At 47.8% G+C, this 9,560-nt stretch overlaps 1 protein-coding gene across 2 annotated transcripts in view; it reads left to right on the top strand.

Annotated features, from left to right (window-relative positions):
• Positions 1-6,668: 6,668 nt before the first annotated feature.
• Positions 6,669-9,560, top strand: part of SIGLEC1 (sialic acid binding Ig like lectin 1) — a 71,491-nt gene continuing 68,599 nt past the window's right edge. The window contains exon 1 of one of the 2 annotated variants that reach the window (XM_073343057.2): positions 6,669-6,742. The gene's annotated coding sequence lies outside the window, so the exon portion shown is untranslated. Of the gene's footprint in view, positions 6,743-6,773; positions 6,873-9,560 lie in introns of those variants that run through there. The other variant, XM_073343059.2, reaches the window with a different exon arrangement.

Here is a 9,560-nt window from a genome sequence, read left to right as displayed (position 1 = left end):
TCCAAGCCAGATCAGGCTGCGTGTCTGGAAAGCATTATCCGGATGGCATTATGCATTAGACATTAATGAAGAGATCCTGTGAGCTCTGCCCTCCAGCACGGAGACTTCAAAAACAGAACCGGGTTTGCATTAAAACCTACCTCGGTTCCCTCCTCGTTCTCCACGGCTTGAGTGACAGGTCGGTAAATATTTGCTGAACTGGTTCATCCGGAGTTCTCTCTGGAAACAAAAATAAACCCAGGGAGAGGAACAGTGTTGGAGAGATGGGTTAGGAACATCAGAATGGCTCTCACGTCCGAGACACGTACAGCCTGATGCTTTCGATTGTGGGACTGGGAATCAGGACTCCTGGATTCGCTGTCTTGGCATGTGACCTCAGCCAAATCACTCAGCCTCACTGTATCTGGCTTTCCCTGTCTGTATCATGGAGCTAATAGCAAGTCCTACCTCACAGGTGTGCAGGGAGCTCTCAGTTGGAAGCTGCTATAGAAATGCAGGGGGGTTGTTATTTAACTTGGTGTCCTATCTCTGACTTCAGCGAGGGCTTTTTTTCCCATTCTAGAATGAAGTACAAAGCCACTTTCTATGTCCCTGCTTAAAAAGGCAGCTGGACAATAGTGCAACACTTCTCCCACAGGGAAAGAGAACATTTCCTTCCTGACCCCAGCTGGTTCTTAGTTTATGTCCTGAAACATGGGCCAATGGCCCTTGTAATATTTTCCCTTAGCCAGTTACTGCAGCTGCTGTTCTTTATTTACATGTCAAATCCTTGTCTGAATCTTAATAAAATATCTGCCTAATGTCCTGCAGGGGTGAGTTCCATGGGTTTATTATACTGATGTGGCAGGTGTCAGTAGATGGCACTGTTACTCAGTTTTTTCTTAGTGGAGTTTTCTTCTTGTGTCTTTTCCCACTATCATGGTTTTCCAGTGTTGAACACGATATGGCCCAGTCTGTAGCCCTGGCAAGATCTTGCACGGTGCATGGTTCCTCCAGGAGCTGGGTCAACCAACAACATCACATAATCATAGAAATACCGGGCTGGAAGTCACCCTGAGAAGTCATCAAGTCCAGCCCCCTGCACTGTGGCAGGACCAAGTAAACCTAGATCATCCCTGACAGGTGCTTGTCCAACTTGTTTTTAAACACTTCCAATGATGGAGACACTCCACAACCTCCTTTGGAAGCCTCGTCCAGAGCTTAACAACCCTTAGAGCTAGAAAGGTTTCAGAGTAGCAGCCGTGTTAGTCTGTATCCGCAAAAAGAACAGGAGGACTTGTGGCACCTTAGAGACTAACAAATTTATTAGAGCATAAGTTTTTGTGGGCTACGGCCTACTTCATCGGATGCATAGAATAGAATGTATAGTAAGAAGATATATATATACATACAGAGAACAAGGAAGTTGTCATACGAACTGTAAGAGGCTGATTAATTAAGATGATTAATTATCATTAATTTAATCATTAAGATTAATTATCAGCAGGAGAAAAAACACTTTTGTAGTGAGAATCAAGATGGCCCATTCAGACAGCTGACAAGAAGGTGTGAAGATACTTAACATGGGGAAATAGATTCAATATGTGGAATGACCCAGCCACTCCCAGTCTCTCTTCAAACCCAGCTTAATGGGATCTTGTTTGCAGATTAATTCAAGCTCAGCAGTTTCTCCTTAGAGTCTGTTTTTGAAGCTTTTCTGTTGCAAAATTGCCACAGACCTAGAATCCTACTTTCAACGTCTCCGACTCAGACTATTTCCAACACACCTCTGAACAATATACTAACCCACAGAATCCTTCCTACCAACACTACAAAAAGAAGGATTCTTCCTCGTTCTCTGTATGTATATATATATCTTCTTACTATATGTTCCATTCTGTGCATCCGATGAAGTGAGCTGTAGGCCACAAAAGCTTATACTCTAATAAATTTGTTAGTCTCTAAGGTGCCACAAGTCCTCCTGTTCTTTTTTTAGAGCTAGAAAGTTTGTCCTAAACGTCCCTTGCTGCAGATTAAGCCTATTACTTCTTGTCCTACCTTCAGAGGACTTGGAGAATAATTGATCACTGTCTGCTTTATAACTGCCCTTAATATATTAACATAACATACAAGACAACTTAACTCGAAGACAAAGCTACGGCACCATCTATTGGTAGAGGTGCAGTCTACACTGATCATTACAACAGACAATGTCAGAAGGGACCATTGTGGTTCACCAAGCATGAATTCACCAAGGGCAAGTCATGCCTGACTAATCTAATTGCTTTCTATGACGAGATAACTGGCTCTGTGGATGAAGGGAAAGCAGTGGACGTGTTGTTCCTTGACTTTAGCAAAGCTTTTGACACGGTCTCCCACAGTATTCTTGCCAGCAAGTTAAAGAAGTATGGGCTAGATGAATGGACTATAAGGTGGATAGAAAGCTGGCTAGATCATTGGGCTCAACGGGTAGTGATCAATGGCTCCATGTCTAGTTGGCAGCCGGTATCAAGCGGAGTGCCCCAAGGGTTGGTCCTGGGGCCGGTTTTGTTCAGTATCTTCATAATTGATCTGGAGGATGGCGTGGATTGCACCCTTAGCAAGTTTACAGATGACACTAAATTGGGAGGAGAGGTAGATACGCTGAAGGATAGGGATAGGATACAGAGGGACCTAGACAAATTAGAGGATTGGGCCAAAAGAAATCTGATGAGGTTCAACAAGGACAAATGCTGAGTCCTGCACTAAGGATGGAAGAATCCAATGCACAGCTACAGACTAGGGACCAAATGGCTAGGCAGCAGTTCTGCAGAAAAGGACCTAGGCGGTTACAGTGGACGAGCAGCTGGATATGAGTCAGCAGTGTGCCCTTGTTGCCAGGAAGGCTAAGGGCATTTTGGGGATGTATAAGTAGGGGCATTGCCAGCAGATCGAGGGACGTGATCGTTCCCCTCTATTCAACATTGGTGAGGCCTCATCTGGAGTACTGTGTCCAGTTTGGGGCCCCACACTACAAGGAGGATGTGGAAAAATTGGAAAGTGTCCAGCGGAGGGCAAGAAAAATGATTAGGGGACTGGAGCACATGACTTATGAGGAGAGGCTGAGGGAACTGGGATTGTTTAGCCTGCAGAAGAGAAGAATGAGGGGGGATTTGATAGCTGCTTTCCACTACCTGAAAGGGGGTTCCAAAGAGGATGGATCTAGACTGTTCTCAGTGGTAGCAGATGACAGAACGAGGAGTAATGTTGCAGTGGGGGAGTTTTAGGTTGGATATTAGGAAAAACTTTTTCACTAGGAGGGTGGTGAAGCACTGCAATGTGTTACCTAGGGAGGTGGTGGAATCTCCTTCCTTTGAGGTTTTTAAGGTCAGGCTTGACAAAGCCCTGGCTGGGATGATTTAGTTGGGGATTGGTCCTGCTTTGAGCAGGGGGTTGGACTAGATGACCTCCTGAGGTCCCTTCCAACCCTGATATTCTATGATTCTCTAGTCTGACCTCCTGTAGCTTGTAGCCATGAGATGGGCACAGAAAGATAAGCAATGATCCTGCGCTTGCCAGCCAGGTCAGACAGCCAGATCCTAGGATGGAAAAAGCAGGGTCATTATTTATCTTTCTGTGACTGCAGGCAGGTGACCCCCCCCTTGTACCTGCCCAGGAGCAGCTGCACCCACACAGGTTTGGGAAGGGCCACCCTAGGGTTTTTAACTCATTGATTGCCAGTTTAAATTAACAGGGCTCGCCGCAAGCCTGCTTGCTCAGGAACAAATGCTTGCAGAGAGCTTGTACCAACTACCCTTACCTGGCGATCTGTTAAGGAAGGAGGTACCCGTCGTTCCAGCCCTGGCTTGGAGATTGAAGTTCAATTCTCTGCTCTGCCAAAGATCGTTGGGCAAGTCTCTCAGGCTCAGATCCCCAAAGGAATTCATTTCAAAGGGAGTAAGGTGCCTAAAAAAAATCTCTGAGAGCACTCAAAGCCTCTGTATATTGCTTGACCCACAGCCTGTTCCCTGTACTCCGGCCCCATGCCCTGCCACGTGGCCTTGTCACTGATCATGGTCTCATGCAGGTCATCCGAGCTGTTCCACACTCCCCTTTTTCAGCTGCCCCCCACTGCAAAAAGATCATTTCAGCCCTACCCAACCCTTAACTGACAGGTCTGGGGGGGCCTGGTCCCAGTGTGGAGCAAGGATCTGTCTATGTAGATCCAATTGCACAATCCGGGCCTATGTCATAAGGAACACTACTAATAACTCAGATAGTAAGCTCAGGAGTAGCTTTTCAGACACGTTTTAATAGCCAGGAAATAAGCTATTGGTTTTGTTTTAAGGCCCCAGTTTAACCCTTCCCCTGCAGCAGCAGAAACACAGACACATGGTCTCAATCTGTGGATCCAACTGCTTGGCCCCAGCCTCAGCAGCACTGAACTTCCCTAAAGAGGCAACCAGGATTCCCCCCGACAGAGGACTCCTTGGGTAGCCACCTCCTTCTCCCACTTCGGCTACAGGGCGTGGAGGATGCAGGAAGAGGCAGGACAGTGCACAATCCTTGGCCAGCACAGTGATCTGTATGAGACTGCTGCAGTCCCATATAGACCACTGTGCTGGTTATGTCCTAAAACCCTGTAGGCTGCTCTAAATTACACCAGGCAGGCCCCAGCCAATCCAGAACTGATGGAGTACAGAGGTGGCTTAAAGTCACCTCCCCTGACCAGCTCTACTCAGCTACCCCAAGAATTGCATCCAAGAGTTTAGTCAGGTTAAGAAGCATGAGAATTGCATTGGTAACCATCAATTTCATGGTACACGCAAAAAGTGACAAAAAAAATTCCACTGATAATAAATCAAAATGTGCAGATAGGCAAAGTAAGAAACATGCTGCTTGAAACCAACAAAACCAAGTCCATGGGGCCGGACGAGTTGCATCCGAGAGTGCTGAAGGAATTGGCGGCTGTGATTGCAGAGCCACTGGCCATTATCTTTGAAAACTTGTGGCGAACCGGGGAAGTCCCGGATGACTGGAAAAAGGCTAATGTAGTGCCAATCTTTAAAAAAGGGAAGAAGGAAGATCCTGGGAACTACAGGCCAGTCAGCCTCACCTCAGTCCCTGGAAAAATCATGGAGCAGGTCCTCAAAGAATCAATCCTGAAGCACTTGCATGAGAGGAAAGTGATCAGGAACAGCCAGCATGGATTCACCAAGGGAAGGTCATGCCTGACTAATCTAATCGCCTTTTATGATGAGATTACTGGTTCTGTGGATGAAGGGAAAGCAGTGGATGTATTGTTTCTTGACTTTAGCAAAGCTTTTGACACGGTCTCCCATAGTATTCTTGTCAGCAAGTTAAGGAAGTATGGGCTGGATGAATGCACTATAAGGTGGGTAGAAAGCTGGCTAAATTGTCGGGCTCAACGGGTAGTGATCAATGGCTCCATGTCTAGTTGGCAGCCGGTATCAAGTGGAGTGCCCCAAGGGTCGGTCCTGGGGCCGGTTTCATTCAATATCTTCATAAATGATCTGGAAGATGGTGTGGATTGCACTCTCAGCAAATTTGCGGATGATACTAAACTAGGAGGAGTGGTAGATACGCTGGAGGGGAGGGATAGGATACAGAAGGACCTAGACCAATTGGAAGATTGGGCCAAAAGGAATCTGATGAGGTTCAATAAGGATAAGTGCAGGGTCCTGCACTTAGGACGGAAGAACCCAATGCACAGCTACAGACTAGGGACCGAATGGCTAGGCAGCAGTTCTGCAGAAAAGGACCTAGGGGTGACAGTGGACGAGAAGCTGGATATGAGTCAGCAGTGTGCCCTTGTTGCCAAGAAGGCCAATGGCATTTTGGGATGTATAAGTAGGGGCATAGCGAGCAGATCGAGGGACGTGATCGTTCCCCTCTATTCGACATTGGTGAGGCCTCATCTGGAGTACTGTGTCCAGTTTTGGGCCCCACACTTCAAGAAGGATGTGGATAAATTGGAGAGAGTCCAGCGAAGGGCAACAAAAATGATTAGGGGACTGGAACACATGAGTTATGAGGAGAGGCTGAGGGAACTGGGATTGTTTAGCCTGCAGAAGAGAAGAATGAGGGGGGATTTGATAGCTGCTTTCAACTACCTGAGAGGGGGTTCCAAAGAGGATGGCTCTAGACTGTTCTCAATGGTAGCAGATGACAGAACGAGGAGTAATGGTCTCAAGTTGCAGTGGGGGAGGTTTAGATTGGATATTAGGAAAAACTTTTTCACTAAGAGGGTGGTGAAACACTGGAATGCGTTACCTAGGGAGGTGGTAGAATCTCCTTCCTTAGAGGTTTTTAAGGTCAGGCTTGACAAAGCCCTGGCTGGGATGATTTAACTGGGAATTGGTCCTGCTTTGAGCAGGGGGTTGGACTAGATGACCTTCTGGGGTCCCTTCCAACCCTGATATTCTATGGTTCTATGATTCTATGAAAACTTGCTAGACTCACAATGCAGTGATTTACGACTTCTCAGCTCGGCTTGTGACAAATGGACGCGCAAAGGAAGAGTCATTGTTGATTTAAAGATATTTACTTTGCCTACTTTTACATGTGCCGTTTACTATTACCTGAAATTGGGCCAGCTAGTAAGCTTAGGGTGGACTAATGACCCACCAGAGTTTGGCAGAAAGCAGCACGTTTATTATACTGATGGCTAAGCTCAAAAGAAGGGGGAGGGGGGTCACACTCACACTCGCATACTTACGCTCCCAGGACAGGCCCGGCACTGGAGATGTCAGGATCCTTCCAGGTAAGTGTCCCACAGCGCAGCCATGGGCGGGGCGATGGAGGTCAGTCATCCCGAGGCATGATGGAGTGCAAGGCGGCGAACCACTGGCCAGGCGGTCCGGGCGAAGGGCCTTCACGGGAGGTACAAGCTTGTGAGTGCATTCCTGAGCACGTGGCCCCTTCCCCTTTTAAGGACCTACTCCTCACGGCCTGCGACTAGAGATGACTTGGCCTTGTCTGGTTGGTCACACTCCACCTCGGCCAGTGTCCACGCACTGGGCATGTGAGCGCTGCCTAATCAGAGTCCCAGACACCTTGTCCACCTGGGAGCTTTTCTGATCTTCCCGCTGCTCAAGCAGCCCATCCATCCCCAAAGCGTTCCAGGAGGGAGGGGGAGGGGGAAAGCCATTTCACAGGTATTCAAAGGGGGAGAGGAGACAAAACGGGCGGGGGAGGGGGAAGGTGTAACAGACCTTTTGAACATATAGGTTATACAGAGCATAGTCACACAGAGCATACAGATCACTGCTGCTCCTACGACATTTACAATGGGTGTTTGAACAGTTCACAAAGCTTTAACTTTTGGAATCTCAACCTCGACACTCATTAAATTATTGTCTCCCCTTCCCCCATAAGTTCCTGCAACTGTGAAAATTTAAATAGCGAAAAAAGGCTGAAAAACGAACCTCAATATGATCTGTCAAAATTATACAACAATAAAAATCGAATTCCGCAGAGAGGAAGTTTAGCTGGAGGGCAGGAACAGAGAAGTGAAACGAAGAAGACAGAGACAGTGAAACTGACTTATTGCCCTTCCCTTTATGAGTCAGGCCCTTGGAAATCATAAGACTTGCTTAAAAATCATAAGATTTGGAAGATGATCAATGTGGGGAGAGAGTCTTTTTCTCTGCCCCCTGGTGCTGGAGCCTTGGAGGTTCATGTTTCCAAGCTCTTCATAGAATCATGGAATATCAGGGTTGGAAGGGACCTCAGGAGGTCATCTAGTCCAACCCCCTGCCCAAAGCAGGACCAATCCCCAACTAAATCATCCCAGCCAGGGCTTTGTCAAGCCAGGCCTTAAAAACCTCAAAGGAAGGAGATTCTACCACCTCCCTAGGTAACCCAGTCCAGTGCTTCACTACCCTCCTAGTGAAAACGTTTTTCCTAGTATCCAACCTAAACCTCCCCCACTGCAATTTGAAACCATTACTCCTCGTTCTGTCATCTGCTACCACTGAGAACAGTCTAGATCCATCCTCTTTGGAACCCCCTTTCAGATAGTTGCAAGCAGCTATCAAATCCCCCCTCATTCTTCTCTTCCGCAGACTAAACAATCCCAGTTCCCTCAGCCTCTCCTCATAAGTCACGTGCTCCAGTTCCCTAATCATTTTTGTTGCCCTCCGCTGGACTCTTTCCAATTTTTCCACATCCTTCTTGTAGTGTGGGGCCCCAAACTGGACACAGTACTCCAGATGAGGCCTCACCAGTGTCGAATAGAGTGGAACGATTACGTCCCTCAATCTGCTGGCAATGCCCCTACTTATACTGCCCAAAATGCCATTGACCTCTTGGCAACAAGGGCACACTGCTGACTCATATCCAGCTTCTCATCCACTGTAACCCCTAGGTCCTTTTCCGCAGAACTGCTGCTGAGCCATTTGGTCCCTAGTCTGTAGCGGTGCATGGGATTCTTCCGTCCTAAGTGCAGGATTTAGAATCACAGAATATAAGGGTTGGAAGGGACCTCAGGAGGTCATCTAGTCCAACCCCCTGCTCAAAGCAGGACCAATCCCCAATTTTTTTGCCTCAGATCCCTAACTGGCCCCCTCAAGGATTGAACTTACAACCCTGGGTTTAGCAGGCCAATGCTCAAACCCCTGAGCTATCACTCCCCCCATTGTTGAACCTCACCAGATTTCTTTTGGCCCAATCCTCTAATTTGTCTAGGTCCCTCTGTATCGTATCCCTACCTTCCAGGGTGTCTACCACTCCTCCCAGTTTAGTGTCCTCTGCAAACTTGCTGAGGGTGCAATCCACGCCATCCTCCAGATCTTTAACGAAGATATTGAACAAAACCGGCCCCAGGACTGACCCTCAGGGCACTCCGCTTGATATCGGCTGCCCACTAGACATGGAGCCATTGATCACTACCCGTTGAGCCCAACGACCTAGCCAGCTTTCTATCCACCTTATAGTCCATTCATCCAGCCCATACTTCTTTAACTTGCTTGCAAGAATACTGTGGGAGACCGTGTCAAAAGCTTTGCTAAATTCAAGGAATAACACGTCCACTGCTTTCCCCTCATCCACAGAGCCTCTGCATCCTGTGCCCTGGGGAGCTAGAGAGGTACTATCTTTTTGAAAACAAAAGGCAAATGCAAGGCCAAGTGACCCGGAGAACTGGCTGTAGCAGGAGCCGAGCGAATGGGACATTTATTAGAATTCGTTTGGTTTCTTAGCAATCTTGGGCGCTATTAGCAAGGCAAAGAAGGCGAGAACTGTGTCTGAGACATTGGCTTGTCGCCTTGACAGCTGCCCTCCAATGGCGCTTGCAAACACTATGCTCCTTTTAGGCAGAACATTATCCCCTGTGCTCCTGCGGAAGTCGTGCCACTCCTGGGTGAGGAGAAATGGAGGTGGCTAAATGCCATGAGACTGAGCTGAGCAGGGATGAATTATTGCTCCTTGTGTCGCTGTCACAGAGGTTTAGGCTCCGGGGCTTGGAGAGCCGGGGAAATACAAGTCCCTGGTTTGCTGTGTCTTGGCTCTGCCAGCTGCATGAATGGACGTGGTGTAGCTATTAAGGCAGCTCATGTTGTACCAAGGCTCTTTGACAATAT

Source organism: Lepidochelys kempii, chromosome 4, assembly GCF_965140285.1.
Source record: "Lepidochelys kempii isolate rLepKem1 chromosome 4, rLepKem1.hap1, whole genome shotgun sequence".
Classification (NCBI taxonomy): domain Eukaryota; kingdom Metazoa; phylum Chordata; order Testudines; family Cheloniidae; genus Lepidochelys; species Lepidochelys kempii.
Note: the sequence above shows the minus strand (reverse complement) of the source record. Positions and strands in the feature narration are given on the sequence as shown.